This window comes from Oreochromis niloticus, linkage group LG5 (assembly GCF_001858045.2).
Source record: "Oreochromis niloticus isolate F11D_XX linkage group LG5, O_niloticus_UMD_NMBU, whole genome shotgun sequence".
Taxonomy (NCBI): domain Eukaryota; kingdom Metazoa; phylum Chordata; class Actinopteri; order Cichliformes; family Cichlidae; genus Oreochromis; species Oreochromis niloticus.
Window position 1 is genome coordinate 2,297,164 of NC_031970.2, and position 15,582 is coordinate 2,312,745.

Consider the following 15,582-nt stretch of genomic DNA (forward strand, 5'->3'; position numbering starts at 1 on the left):
GGTGACTTCTGAAGGCAGCTGGCTGCACTAGAGTTTACTCAGGGGGCTGAAAACAAATGTTTGCTACACTTTGCAGATTTTTATTTGTAAAAGAATTTATCATTTTGCTTCCACTTTGCAATTTTACACTAGTTTGTGTTTGTCTGTCACATAAAATCCCAATAACTACATTTAAGTTTGTGGTTGTGACGCTGAAGCAGTATGAGTTTTCCACGACACCGTGAAAGTAAAGTGAGAGGTCGGGGGTTTGTGGTGTCCTTCTGGCATGTTTTTTTTTTTTTTCCTTGACTTTATTATGTTGCTTTCACACCAAACACACAATGTCGTTTCACCTTGTGTTAGTGGCATGAATACTGTGAATCCTCACCTCGTGGCAGCCAAGAGGACGAGACGTTCAGCTGAAAGCTGAAATCAAGTTACAGGAACATATTTTCAGGACTTAACATGAAGTCCTACAAATCTCGTCACTTTCCTCCAAGCAGCCACTAACAGGATTGCCCTGAATTTAGTTTCATTTAGCTCTTCTTGCATAGACTTTGTGTGGTTGTTTGTGTTTGTGAATGCCTGATTATTCTGCTAGATATATCTGTTTTTAGATAGAAGATTTTGTTTAAAAGGACAATATGTAAGAATTCTCAAATAAAAAGGACGTCCAGGTGATGCTTCAGAGCAACCTGAGCTCAAATCTCTGGCATCAACTTCATATTTTCAAGACTAGACAGAAAAGCTATCCGCGGTTATTCAACATGTAAACATTTGCAAGGATAAAACCCAAAAACCGTGAGCAGCTCAGTTTTCAGTCACTCTCAGACACAAAATGACCCCTGGGGTCGTGTCGGGAAGGGCATCTGGCATAACAACTGCTAAACCAAACACTTGATGTGAATAAGGGAGCTCACGATCTCATGCAGATCTAAAGATTATCAGTGCAGAGTATGTTGCATTTGTTCCTTATGGACAGAGAGCTACCGTTGGGCGATTCTCAAACTTGCATTTGCTTCTTCGTACCTCTCAGATTATCATGCCTGCATTTCCTCGTGTTTGATGAAATATTTGCATTATTTACTTCATACTGTGAGCTGAATTTCACTTCTCACCACGTGTGCAAATAATGCATGCGTGTTTCTGCCACAGAGACTCATAGAAGCTGACATTTAATCTGAAGGAACAGAAATGCTGAGAAATAAACGAGTCGTTGTTTGCTTCAGTAAGAACATCAGTTATTACAATTTCCATAAAGCAAATGCGGACATCATTTTGTTGTCTTAGTAATAATTTACTGAAGGAATAATGAAGCTACGCTGAGCTACAACACGAGAAAAACAAAAACTGGGTGGTGTTGAAGTAAGACGGTGTCTTCGTCGTGTCAGGTCCTCCTTTTCATGTCACTCTGTGTCACTCACTTCTTTCTCAGAGACATCCACCTCGCCTGCGTCTTTTCAATGTGGATGAGCAGCAGTTCTGAGCTCTTCCAGTGCACTCGTCACCAGGACTTACCGGTACGAGCAGCTGCTTCACGTGTCTGCAAACTGCCTCTGATGAAACCACATCATCTGTGCACCTGGAGGTCAGTGGGCTCAGGATCTCGTCTCTGCTTTTTGCAGGCCGCAGAGATAAAGAGAGGATGAAAACTGCCTCGTTCCTCCTCAATCAGAGGTTCAGCTGGCAGATGGACTCTGATGGAGTCGTTCCCAGGGAGGCTGAGGAGTGTGGTCCATCCAGGTGGAGCGCACGATTTCCACATGATGTCACAGATGTTCTCATGTTGGCAAAGACAGCTCCACAACATCCACCCCAGTAGCCCGGCCACCAGAGTGCTGTTAACTACCTCAGCAACATCACCTCGGATGATGGGTGACTCACCGCCTGCATTCCCAGAATCCCTGGAGATCCTTGAAGTATTCTTTCCACCTCCAACGGCTTCCACCTCAATTAAGGTGGATGTCGGCATTTGTGCTTCAGCTTTTTTTGTCACTGCAGAGGTTGCCGTGTTGGATTAAATAAAGGTTAGGCGAGGGGCACAGTGTTAACGTCAGGAGCTTCCCGCCTCCACCCCTGCTTCCTGCTGCTTTATCAGATGGAACAAACCACAGATGGTGCTTGTTTTCACTTCATGACAGAATCATCTCTCTAATGCACCTCCATTTCCCTCTTGATCCGTCTCCCCTTTAGCTTCTTTTTAAAGTGCTTTCAGTTTGTCCTGCTTCAGCTCTTCGTTTCCTTCCATCACTCTGTCTCCGAACATCTGCGTTCTGTTTTCTTTTTCAAACTCGGAGTATTTATATCAGAGTATTAGTATAATTGCCACATTTTTCAAGAGCCTGTGTGAGGAATGCCGTTGTCTCGCACACAGAGAGAGAAGTGATGGCACGGGCGTGAACAGCTTGGCTAACAGTGCTGTGTATCAGTAGTAACAGGTGCAAGGAGGCTTAACACTCGCAAGACACTGGATCCTTCTTGTGCGTGGGTATGTGGGAGACAGTGTGTGTGTTTGTGGATGAAGCAGAGAAACTGAGTGCAGCACTTTTCTCACTTATTTAAATTGGTTTGAGTACGCTTAGGAAATGTTTTATTTAAGCTGGCATTTCTTTCTTTCTCTCTGTCAGAGTTTCTCTGCTTCCCAGTGGCCAACACACGATGAATCCAGCTTTAAACATTTCAGGTATCAGCAATGAGATGTAATCACAGAGTTTTGCCGAGCAGTATGGCATCTTTACCGTTATCTAAAGTGTGCAAAACGTTAATCTGCCTTCATTACGTGAGCATTAGCAGAAGAGAAGCAGCAAAGCAAACAAACATCGATGCACAGAGAAATAAAGCAAATAATGAAACGTGACGTTGGGAACGACAAACTAAATGCAGCAGCAGTTGGTGTGGGAGGAGCTGGGAGCGGCACACGGCCCATCTTCCAACGCACCGATGATCCTTCCAGTAAAAGAAACTCTGAGAAAGTCAGTATTAGCAAAGCTTCTGTCAAGTTTCACGTCTACGGCGAGGCAAACTCAGCGAGAGCGTTCAGCCCGGGCTCCTCCACGTCCACACAGACGTAAGCATCTGCAGAAGCTGCGTTCTCCTGGGAGCTCTTTGTGGAGATGTAGGTGTTCTACAGCATATACAGTTAATTAAAACTGGCAAATTCACTCAGATGAACGTTTACAGCTTACCACGCATGTTTAATTAATGTTTGCAGATAAAACGAAGCTGGAGGAGGAAGAACAGTTTATTCATTTAAGCATTACTGCAGGATCTTTACCGTACAATACAAGGAACCCTGAGGCAACTGCTGATGTGATGTTTGGTGCTGTATAAATACATAACACTGAACTGGATTCATGTATAAAAATAAAAGTTTTATCTAACAGCACACATGATGGGATGGATGTCACATTTTAATACCTCCAAATGTTTGATTTACTCCATGAATTTATATGATGTGAGGACCTGCCCTGGTGTGGTAACCCCTCTGTGCACGAGGACCATCTGTGTGATCGCCGTCCTGCAGCAGATTGAAGTGTTAATCTGTGAGCGACTCTGTGGCTCTGATTTATGTACATTTCTGTGTATGTAGTTAATTGTATAATCACACACAAATTGCATATCTCAACTCGACTCCACTGAGTTGCAGACTGACTCCATCTGATTGGCATTTAATTCATCTTGGTGCAGAAACATGGGTTTGAAGATGGAACGTGACTGCGAGCGGTCGCAGAGCTCGTCCCCATCCTTCACGTGAACATTTCAAAGGTAACAAGATCAAAAGGTCAAACTTTGCTCATCCTGCAGGTCTCCAACCACTGTTTTCTTTAGTGTGACTGCAGCATAAAGGAAGTCTGAGCTCCAGTTTTGCTGTGTGAACTTTTATTTGGAAGTCGTAATTACCTCTAATCAGCAGGTATTTGTGTGATGCTAGCCAGCATTAGCTGATGACGTGGATAAATCAAAAGAAAGAAAAAAGACATGTTGAGGGTCAAAACGCAGACGTTGAGCTCGAGTCCCAAACAAACTGCTGACATCACTTTGGCTTTGTTTGACAAACACATCAGGTGACGAGAATCTGGCCTTCAGGCAGCAGAAACCCAAACATGATTGGATGGGATTCAGAGAAACGGGCAGATGGAACGAGACAGACGGAAGTTGCTGGAAAAAAACATCAGAAAATGAGTAAGCGACAAACGGAGCGAGATGCACGGAGCGAACGGCCAACCTTTACAGGTATAATTAGAGTCCATTGATTGCAGAGCACTCGAGCGCTCTCCCAAATGGCTCAGGCCACAATCCATCTATTATTCTGATTCATATGCTGATATATTACAGAGAGAGCAACAGCAGCTTCCTCATATTTCCTGTTTGCACTCGCCGTGCACCATAATTTACATCTTGATTCCTTGGTTGAGAGAAAGGACTCTGTGCACACACACACACACACACACACACACACACACACACACACACACACACACACACACACACACATACAGTTGCATAAAGGAGTCACATGGGGTACAAATGTTTCACGCAGCAGCTCTGCGTTTTAACACGAGCATGCTCAGTTTGACTCGTCTGATTGATACAGTCTGATTATTGGTGATAAATACGGTAATGATTGTTCCAATCATGTCCTCCAGATTTTCTTTGTAAGGCTGCAACTGCAATTAGCATATTTCAAGAGTGAAGCGTGAAAAAATCAAAGTGCTTATTTACTGAAATTACATGTGTGGGCTGAAGGAAAAGGCACGTGAGAGTTTGAGTCCAGGTGATAATTAATGTGACATATGGTGGCAGCTTGCAGCCCACTCTGTGTTTGAGATAATGGGCTTTTAGAGCAGAGAAATATTTTCATTTTGCACCATTTCCATCTTCAGGTCATCGCAGCAGGATGTTTCTGAGGACCGTCTGCTGATGTGGAAGATCGCACATTATTGGCTTTCTTTAACCCTGAGGACACGTTTTGCTAACGGCAGCCTTCCGTCTATCAGATCTAAACCACATGAGATCAGAATGTAAGTAAGTATGTATGTATTCACTCCCACACACATCTTCCAGCATTTACTGTGGGAGTGAAGTCATAGTTAAACATGAAGCTCACAGTCAGTTTGTCGTCACTTTCAAAGTTCAGCTCGTCAGGCATACACAACGAGAAGTTGCAGATGAGTGAGTTGTAATTGTAATTTCATAAGTACACGAGATATCCACACGAAACTCTCCGGGATGAAAAACTCATTTAAGCTCAGCCAGAAACAACAGCCTGTATAAAGTCAAGGGAACCCAGATGTTGAGAACAACGCAGCCTCAACCTCTGGACGAGTAGTTGATCGACACAGCTGCTTGCAAACAGTCACTGAATGAGAAGAAAGTCACAGCAGCCACATTATTGGTCACATAATATCATGAAAAATGCTCCAAAAGGCTCAAACAGCACAAACGCGGTCCAGAGGTCTAGTTCAGGTGAAGAAAAGAGGCCACGCCCTAATAATTAATCCTGTACAGGTGTTATAAAGGAGGAAATATCTAAACAGCTTTCATGTCAGTGTCACGATCTGCACTGGCAGACCATGTGGAGTGGAGAGTAGAAGACCCAAATGCAGACAAACAAAGGAAAAACACGACTGTAACAACAAGCGAGCCGTTTACTGTGGCTGGTAGAAAACTACAAAACAAAGGGGAAACATGAACCAAGATAAGACAAACAATAACCTAAACCGGAAAAACATGAAAAAACCCTAAACGTGAAACTTGGCCTGGATGCATGGAAACCTTGAAAATAACAGAAAGCTCACACACTAAATACACAGAGAGGAGACGAGGGGAGTAGAAACACAGCTGATACAGATGAACATGACGCCACAGGGGAAGCAAAACTAAACACACTGAACATGGATCACGAGACTGTCAAAATAAAACAGGAAACAAAGATGCAGACCTAAGACACAGAGGGGCGAGAGAGACATGTAGCTATACGACACACCGAAAACACGACAGACTCACAAAGGTAACGCACATAACCTCAGGTAATAAATCATAATGAAGGCAAACCACAAAACTCATATATCAGAATTTAGTACAAGACTAAAAGTGCGTTTAAACTGGAACTAAATCATCATGATAACAAGAGAATATGCAATTCGCTCAGGCATCTGGGCTGTAAAAGTATTTTTTCTGCTGTAACAGTTGTGTGGGTGGCTCTGGTTCCACACGTTTCTACTGTGCCTGGAGCTCACAGCACCAGTCCATCACCGGTCCTACGTCTGGATGTTTGAGCTGCTTTCTTCTTCCGGGTTTAATTTTTAATGGTGCGGCCAATCAGATTACAGCTGCAAAGTATTGACAACATCCAAAATGTAAGTCAACTGTTCCAGAAACTACTCTTAAAGTTAACGATCATTCAGATATTTGAAAATGATAACAAGCCTCAGCAGTGCCTAAGGCCACTCACCTGCATTCTTTCTAATCTCCAGCAGGGGGCGATGACTTTGGTTATAAAAGAAGTGTATGAGAAGTTGAGCGTCCCGTTCAGCCAGTCACTGAGCTTAATAAACAGTTTCCTGCTGAGTTTATGGTATCAGTTACTGCTTTCAGGTCTAACTGAATAAAAAATGCATTTTATTTTGGAGATGATGAAGTGGGGCGGGGCATGCTACGTGGGTCTGCTGGTGATTGTCCCTCGGTCCCTCAAAGTATCAGCCAGAGTGACTCATGAAGTTTAGAAACATCATCAAAAGCTTCAGATCGGGACTCAAGTAATTTTGGGTAATGGGCAACGTCATGGCGGTGGTGTCCATCTTTTATATACAGTCTGTGTAACAGACTTTATTTGAATCTCCTGTCAGTGCATTCTGGTCTTCTTTGACCACGCTGGTGACAAAAGGCTAAATCTTTTCTTTTCCACCAAATGTGAGAAAACTAGAAAGCCAGAACACATTTTTACTAAGTTTTAGCAACAACTGGATCCAGTTGATCCAGCTCAGCCCTGTTGTAGACTAATAATGGAACAGCTGAGAGGCCAGAAAGTTCCAGTGGGACTCGGATGCCTCAAGCTAAGCCATTAATCTTCCATTTGTATTCATGTTAGCCTGAGCTGATCAATACAGGGTATCCCCTCCTGCTTCCACTACACAATGTGCACTTCTTGAGTGATTCCTCAGGGGACAGAGAGGCACTGCTGCTGCTGCAAGGACACTGAGAAAACTCCACCTCAGACATAATCAACACAAGACATCTTCTTCTTCCTTCTTAACTCGATGTTTTCAGCCTTCATCTTTGTCGACATGAAGATGACGACCAGGCACAGAGTGTGGAGCTCAGAGTGTTTGCACATCAAGTAATCCTCCCGCAGTTCAGATAAGAGGGGAGAAGGTTCCAGAGGGTTTTCTGAAAGATTTACATGTGCAATACTAATCCACACTCCATTCATTTGTATTCATGCTGGTCCAAGCTAATCAACATGGGGTCCCTCTTTATCCTCTGCTGTTCTCACCCTAATTTGTTTTCTTCCCTTCATTCAGAGACCTCAGTAAGTCGATGGGAAGCAGTCTCTCTCTCTCACTTTCCCTTTGTTTCTCGCTCTCGCTCACCTTTTTGCTCTTAATTCCCTTCTTTATCTCCTCCCTCGCTTCACTAAAATGATATGTCATGGTTCAGACCGACAGAAAGATGGACAAATTAGATTAGAAGGAGAGGCTGGGAGGAGCCTGACAGGAGAGGCGTAAACCCAATCTGTGTGTGTGTGTGTGTGTGTGTGTGTAGTGTAAGCGGATTCGTCAGCCTTAACACAAAAGGCTGAGGTCCATTAATCTGCTCTGAGGCTGTGATGGGAGCTGTGGCGGCTCTGTGTTTACCTCTCATCTCACGCACACACAGTCACATTGACAGCGTGTCTGCAGCATCGAAGCGCCTTAGCGCTGCAGGTGTGTCCGTCATTATTTAATGTGGAGGTCCACGACGATCAGAACCAACACGTCCAGTTTTTCTGTCACACATTTTCTAACAGAACAGAGCAGAATTTAAATCTCTGCCTCAAATCTGCCACAGGACTAACAAAACCTCATCAGCAGGTTTCTGTGTTTTGGTGAGGATGTGGTTTATCCATCTTTTATATACAGGCTGTGGTTTCATTTACAGCCTTTGCATTTAAGTAGTCGTTGCAGGAGGGCCTTGTTTCAGGATTTTGTGTAGTTTCGCATTACATGTTACGCCTCAGACGCACAAGAGTAAAAATGAGGTAATCCTTGTGCGACTAGAAAAAATTCGTGGTTACCCAGAGACTGGACTGAGTCTTATTCAGAGAAGAATGAAAGTAGTTCGAAGACCAAACTGGTTACTCAGAGGTCAGCAATTTAACCTGGTGGTGGGCAACCAAACAATTACAGCTAACTGGCACTGCCTGACCTCTCACTCTGACAGGGTGGCAAAGGTTAGCAGTTCATTTATAAACGCAGAGAAATTACCAACAATTATTCTGAATCAGCCTGCGCTCGTTAGCACAACTTACCTGCAGCATCCATCCATCCATCCAACCATCCATCCACGTTCATCATCCATCCATCCATCCATCCATCCACGTTCACCATCCATCCATCCATCCATCCATCCATGTTCATCATCCATCCATCCATCCACCCATCCATCCATCCACATTCATCATCCATCCATCCATCCATGTTCATCATCCATCCATCCACGTTCATCATCCACCCATCCATCCATCCATCCATCCATCCATCCATCCATCCATCCATCCATCCATCCACGTTCATCCATCCATCCATCCATCCATCCATCCATCCATCCATCCACATTCATCATCCATCCATCCATCCATGTTCATCATCCATCCATCCATCCACGTTCATCATCCACCCATCCATCCATCCATCCATCCATCCATCTATGTTCATCATCCATCCATCCATCCATCCATCCATCCATCCACATTCATCATCCATCCATCCATCCATGTTCATCATCCATCCATCCACGTTCATCATCCATCCATCCATCCATCCATCCATCCATCCATCCATCCATCCATCCATCCATCCATCCATCCACGTTCATCATCCATCCATCCATCTATCCACGTTCATCATCCATCCATCCATCCATCCATCCACGTTCATCATCCATCCATCCATCCATCCATCCATCCATCCACGTTCATCATCCATCCATCCATCCATCCATCCATCCACGTTCATCATCCATCCATCCATCCATCCATCCATGTTCATCATCCATCCATCCATCCATCCATCCATCCACGTTCATCATCCATCCATCCATCCATCCATCCATCCATCCATCCATCCATCCATCCATCCATCCACGTTCGTCCGTCCTATTACTATAACCATTCGGTATTATTACTCTCTACCTTCCTCCACAGTGTGTCTTCTGTCTCACCCCAACTGCTCCCAGCAGATGGCCGCCCCTCCCTGAGGTTTCTTCCTGCTGAAAGAGAGTTTTTCCTTCCCACTGTCGCCAAAGTCCTTGCTCAGAGGACGTTGTCTGATTGTTGAAGTTTTCTCTGTATTATTGTAGAGTCTCTACCTGGAGACAGCTGTTGCTGTGATCTGGTGCTATATAAATGGAATTAAATAAAAATGAACGGAACCTCTTAAATCCTCTTCTTCATAAACGCTTGAACATTAAATTTTATTGCTGAGAACAGTCACAAAGACCATTTTACTGAAACTTTATTGAAAATTTGCACTATTTTCAACTCCCAGTGGAGCCTCTGAATTTGATCAATCTTTGGGAGTTGAGGCAGAGAGGAGGGTTAACGAGATCAGACTAAATGAGCAGGTTAAAATAAGTAACCTGGGTTAGTATCATGATGTCAGCGACTCTATCTTATCCAAGAAATGTCAAAGAAAACATAAGCAGACAGCTGTAGTGTCATTGCTGCACAGTGCTGGTCATGAACAAACATCTGTATTCATTCATGAATTACAGCAGATTGTGAACCGTAACCTGCAGATCAGCTGATGTGTATTAGGTCACTCAGGTGTGAAGGTTCATGTGCAAAACAAGGATCCACTCATGACTACAGGACTCTTTAAGTGCCTGCAGTGGTGGGTAAAATGAGACTTCAGGAGTTTTTGTCACCTGAGACGAGCTGAATGTTTCTCGAAGGATTGACATGAGTCTGTGCACCCTCGCTGTTTCCCAGGACATTTTTGCTGTGTCCCCAAATGTTGTCAGCACCAAAGGAGTTAAGAAAAAAAACCTCCCCAGCCCCAAAGCTCAGCCAACTCCCCCGAGAGTGCACCCCCGCTCTTCTCCCCACTCTGGTTCCCATGCATTCCTTGTGGCCTCAGAAACCCAATGCGGGCCTTTTGGTGTGTCCACAGATCCACGGTGTGGCCTTTCCTCAGTGCCAGCTGCCTTCCTCTCCTTCAGCCAAGTGGAATGTTAAGCCCCACTTGTGGCTCGCTCTGTCCCCCGTCATGCAAGGCAAACAAAAGGCAAAGTGGCTTTTCATTGCATTAGCTTTTCCGAAAGCCCCAAATCCTCCCTGCTTACCCGTTCTTCCTCTGCTCGCACAAAGACATGTGCACTGGAGTGCGAGCCTGCACCCGACACATGCACAGATGTTGGACGGCAGCTGTTTACAGGTGTGCACACACATAAAGGCGTGAGTCAGGGGTCACCGGGTGCCTACCTGGACAGACTTTCCGGTGACTGATCTATTATTAGATTTATTTCTCACATCAAATATTCATTCCTCCCTCAGCTTCGGCAGGAAAACTCTTAATCAAAATGAGACCTGACCACTGACAGCTTTTATTTAGCTCTTTACAAATCGGTCTGCAAAACTGAACACCGGCTGCTCCTGTGTGGGGGAAAAATCAATGCCAGTGAAGGTCACATTTAGAAAAAGATACAGAGTTCTTTTGAGTAAGAAATAAAAACAATACAATTGCATTTTTCATTACACAAAGCAGGACACCATGAAGACACAATTCAAAACAGTAAAGCACAGTGAAGATCTGTTTCTTTAAAGCTGAATTTTTATCGAGTTTTAAGCAAAGAAGTCCAGTTTGTAGGTCTGACGTCCTCAGACGAGTCAGTCCGAAGTCATCAGGAGGCTAAAACATGTATGAACTGTACCACATGATGTCACTTCAGCTTTTCTATATGTTTAAAAAGCCTTTCATGAAGTCAGGTGAGATTGAGTGAAATTCCACATCTGTGGAAGCTCAAAGTAAAGGAAAGCGATGGTTGGATGTAAACGAACTCTCACCCAGGACGCTGAGGTTAAACTGTTTTATATTCACAGACATCCATTGCCACCTGTTTCCTGTCAGTGAGCACAAATGAGTGATGAATGTACAGCAGTAGGAGTATACTTTGTGTCAGAATTGTATATTTCATGTAGACGAAGTGAGGCATCACCATACAGGGCTCTAGACTAACTTTTTGCCATGGGCGCACCGGCACAAAAGTTAGGCGCACTCAAATTTTTCAACCGCATTGCTTAACACTGCAGTTTTACATGTGCACTTTATTGGGGGGAAGTCCCTACAGACAATATTCATTTCTAAATTATTAACTAACAATCTTGTGCTTAAATTGCTTTGTCAATATTGTAGAAAATGTTAAACTTAATCATCATCTCGGCTCCTCTGACGTCCTGTTTGCTGCTGCCTGCTGCTGAAAGGCAGTGGGGAGAGGGGACACTTGGGCAGTGCATTTATTGCAGCATATAATGTGTTTCCTGGATACACTGCTGTTTTTCAGCATTCAAAGATTGATGGCACCGTGTCAGAGCTGGCTATGAATTTCAGACGGATCAGGCCTTAACTTAACACAAAAGTTATCAATAGTTCTTTTTATCTTTTCTTATTACCCACAGCTACATCCACTTCTGTCAGGCCTAGGCTGCTCACTAGGGCTGGGTATCATCACTGATTTCTATAATCCATTCGATTCCGGTTCTCAAAGTCCTGATTCGATTCAATTTAGCCTCAGACAGTCAGAAATATTATAATTCTGATCATTTATTAGCACTGATACATGTGAGACTTCATCAGAATTGTGAACATCACAGCAGATGCCTTTGTGTCAAAGTAACTGAGAATAAAACAGAAAAACATGAAGGAGATTTTCCTGGTCTGGATTTTTATAGCAGATAACCTTAAAAATATTCTGCAATTTTGCATAATTTTAAGAAGTTTAAATTTCTTCAGTACTGAACAGCAGAAATTAGGCTTTCTTGTCCGAGGTCATTTAAGTGAAAAAAGAAAAAGAAAAAAAAAAGACAGCGGCCGACAGCGCTGTAAACAACAGTAGACTGGTGGGTAATAAGCCAATGAATAATGCAGAAAACAGAGATTTGAGACGGGAAACTGTTCTTGAAGTACAGAGAGAGAGAGAGAGAGAGAGAGAGCTGTGCATGAAGTGTGATTTTTATCGTGGTGGAAGCAAAACAGCAAAAGTCAGAGGGAATTCATGACGACATTGATCAAATGTGAAGCGCAGTTTGCTGCTTCTTTTCCTGCTGGCTCGGCGAATTTTGGTTGGAGAGACAAAACCTGCAGCTCAGAATCAGCGCAAAAAAGACGGAAACACAGCGCGGACCCGACGCATCAGAATCGCTGAGCTCCGACAGCGTGTCCGTGTTCGGGCCATCGGGTGAGAAAGCCGAGAAAGACAAAGCTGATCCTGATGCGTCGGGTCCGCTCTGTGTTTACGTCTTTGTGTGGAGTCCGTGTGCCTGCTCTCATTTGCTGTTTGGTGGTTGTTGAAATAGTTTTGTGAGCTTTAATCTGAGAATCTGGCGTTTCTGGCAAAATACATTTATATTTAAAAGTCGATTCAGGATTTAATGAATCGATATCACTTTATTCACGCTACTCACCTCCCTCTATCCACCTGCACTTTCAACTGGACCACGGCCATCAGAGAGGTCCCGCCCCTGACTATCTCTGATTGGTTTAGTCCACGATAGGGGCATAATGTGTGTCTGTTGTTGACCACACGGACAGTTGCAGAGTTTTTTTTTTTTTACCCGAACAGTTGGTCGCACTGGTGCAACCAAATATTTTTTTTAGTCGCACCATTGAAAAATTTGGTCGCACTCTAGAGCCCTGCCATAACAACTGAGAAAACAAAGCCGTAACAGACTTCTGTTGCATTTTCATATTATGATCGTTATCTAAATCTGACCCGGTGGGTTTTAATATCTCAAGTGAGCCAAATTATATAATTAAAGTGTGTGATGTGTGGGACTTGGGTCTGTGGTGTGATCATTAGATTAATATTATGAATAAATATAAGGCGCCTTGGGGTGACTGTTGTTGTAATTTGGCGCTTTAAAAATAAAACTGGACTCGTGATTCGTGTCCAGAAACACTGATCAACAAATGAAGGGTGGTCCTGAGCCTGCGGTGAGACTGCGGCGTGTGAATTAGTTTGATGCTTGGTTTCGATGAGCGCAAAGTCACAGACTGCTCCATTTTTACTGATTAGTCCAGAACCAGCCATCTTTGTCACGGCTGGATCAACAAATCTGAAATCTTCATCAGACTTATAACAACGACTTTCTTTATATGGAACCAAAATATGAAGATAGAACTTTCTAAATGACAAATGTACTCCACTTCAGATGAGATGTTTTCTATCCATGAGACTGAGAAGGTGTGAGGCACACTGAGGCCGGGCTGTGCTGCAGCTCAGGTTTACACTGCGAGAAAGCTTTTAAATGTTGAGGCAGATTAAAGGATGGGATTCCACACAGTACAGTGGTCAGCTGCTGCTTAATAACACAGTGTTTTTCTTGGCTGTGTTCCTGAATGCTGAATATTAGCGTGACCTAATTACTACACAGAACCGGTTTGTGCACAGTAATCTGCAGAAATCTCTAATAAGTGCCCATAAGTGGCTCGAGCCTAATTATCTCTACAGTTGCTCACAGAATGACTCGACACAGAGTGCGAGCGGATGTGTTGTTGTGTTAAAGCATTAATGTGGGCCATCATTGTGACTCTTTGTTGTGCACGCTGTTTTTCTCACACAGCGTTCTCTAATTAATGACCAGCAGTGTTTTAATACTGGACACAATCCAATTCTTGCACGTGCAGGTGGATTATTGATCATCACACTGGTGTCTGCAACCACCAGCGGAGCAATCTGAAAAGTATCTGCTGGATGGTTTCAGGACTGCAAACACATCTCTTTGCTCCTGTTTCACTGTTTGAATAATTGTTCATCTTTTCCTACTTTATATTATACGAGGGAGTATTTAGTACAAAACAATATTTTTCTAACATTTCATTTGAAAATAAGACAAAAGCTTGTAGCCTCACAACTGCAGGCACCGATGCCAGTGGTGGCTATCAGATAAATCTATGTGCTGCTAAGTTTTATAGCCCTTGAGGTAAACCTCCAGGATCAATCTGTGGTCTAATTGGGGCTTTTCCTGCTGAAACTGTGCAAGTAACTGGGCATCCACACAGGAAGTGACCAGCAGCAACGTAGCGTCCAGAAACGCTTTTAAAGTCGATGACGTTCAGGTGTAACAACACGAAGTCTGCTGCTTCAGACTTTCCCCAACTAAAGCAACGACCAATGAGAGTGAAGGATAACTTTGACATGTTAAATATATTGATGGGTCACCTGGGCAACCGTAGGGTAAAATGTGCAGTAGCAACTAAGCATCAGATGTGAAGCTATGCGTGATTTTCCTGCTAGCTGCTACTAGGATTATGGTCAAAGACAGCAGTCCCCAACCCCCGGCTCATGGACCGGTTTCGGTCCGTGGCCCGGGGGAGCTGTTTGGAACCGGGCCGGGAGAGTTGAGGCTCGGGTGTGAAATTGATGGTTTTCAGGGTTTTTATTGTTAACGCAGTTTCCCTGGGTCTTTTCCTGTGTTGTAGTCGTGTGTCTTATTTTGAAAGAAATATTTACGCGTTACCATACCAACCAGAGAGCATTAAGGAGCAGAGAGGAGGATGTTACTCTCAATTGTGTTGGCACATTTCAGGAGGACGCTGCTAATAAAGTTACACAATTACACAGTTTTTGTCTTGGTCGTATCGTTTTATTTTGTTGTATTTATCCACGACACCTTAAAGGCCGGTCCGTGAAAATATTGTCTGAGATTAAACTGGTGGCGCAAAAAAGGTTGGGGACCGCTGGTCTAAGGAGCTTGGAAACAAAACGACTTGAAGAAGTCCAGTCGTTTTCTTTCAAGCTCCTTAGACCACCATGACATGGATGACTGAGAATCTCCTTTTAAGCCAGTAAGCTGTGAACTGCAGCCGCCTCAGACTGACTGCTGTTCCAGCACAGACTCAAAGTCTGGAGGGCAGAACAACAACATGAACTTGCAATTTGTAGGTTAGAGTGAGCTCTGACTGAGGTAATGAAGTTGAAGGCCCAGTTTGAACAGCCCAACATAACGCATCATGTAGCACTGAGTTATGCGAAGTTATACTCAATGCTTCTTCCGGAGGCTCCGCCCAGGCTGGAGGAGGCGGTGCTGGGTTTGAGGGTTTCTGAGTTCGGACAGTGGAGGCGCTGCGCAAACTGATTCACACTGAGAACAAAGAACTTAAACATACCTCCAGTCTGTGCTATTAA

General features: G+C 43.9%; 2 long non-coding RNA genes across 6 annotated transcripts in view; one reads left to right on the forward strand and one right to left on the reverse strand.

Moving 5' to 3' along the window:
• Nucleotides 1–1,553: 1,553 nt before the first annotated feature.
• The window catches only part of LOC112846836 (uncharacterized), a 37,604-nt gene continuing 23,575 nt past the window's right edge, over nucleotides 1,554–15,582 (forward strand). For 2 of the 5 annotated variants that reach the window (XR_003220014.1, XR_003220017.1), the window contains exons 1-5: nucleotides 1,554–3,094; nucleotides 3,191–3,521; nucleotides 3,667–3,744; nucleotides 4,044–4,212; nucleotides 4,863–5,000. This is a non-coding gene — a long non-coding RNA (uncharacterized LOC112846836). Of the gene's footprint in view, nucleotides 3,095–3,190; nucleotides 3,522–3,666; nucleotides 3,745–4,043; nucleotides 4,213–4,862; nucleotides 5,001–9,382; nucleotides 9,467–15,582 lie in introns of those variants that run through there. The other 3 variants (XR_003220016.1, XR_003220018.1, XR_003220015.1) reach the window with 3 other exon arrangements.
• Nucleotides 5,610–6,565, reverse strand: LOC112846837 (uncharacterized). Its single transcript, XR_003220019.1, has 2 exons — nucleotides 6,434–6,565; nucleotides 5,610–6,311 (listed from the first exon to the last, which is right to left on the reverse strand). It is a non-coding gene; the product is annotated as an uncharacterized LOC112846837 (long non-coding RNA).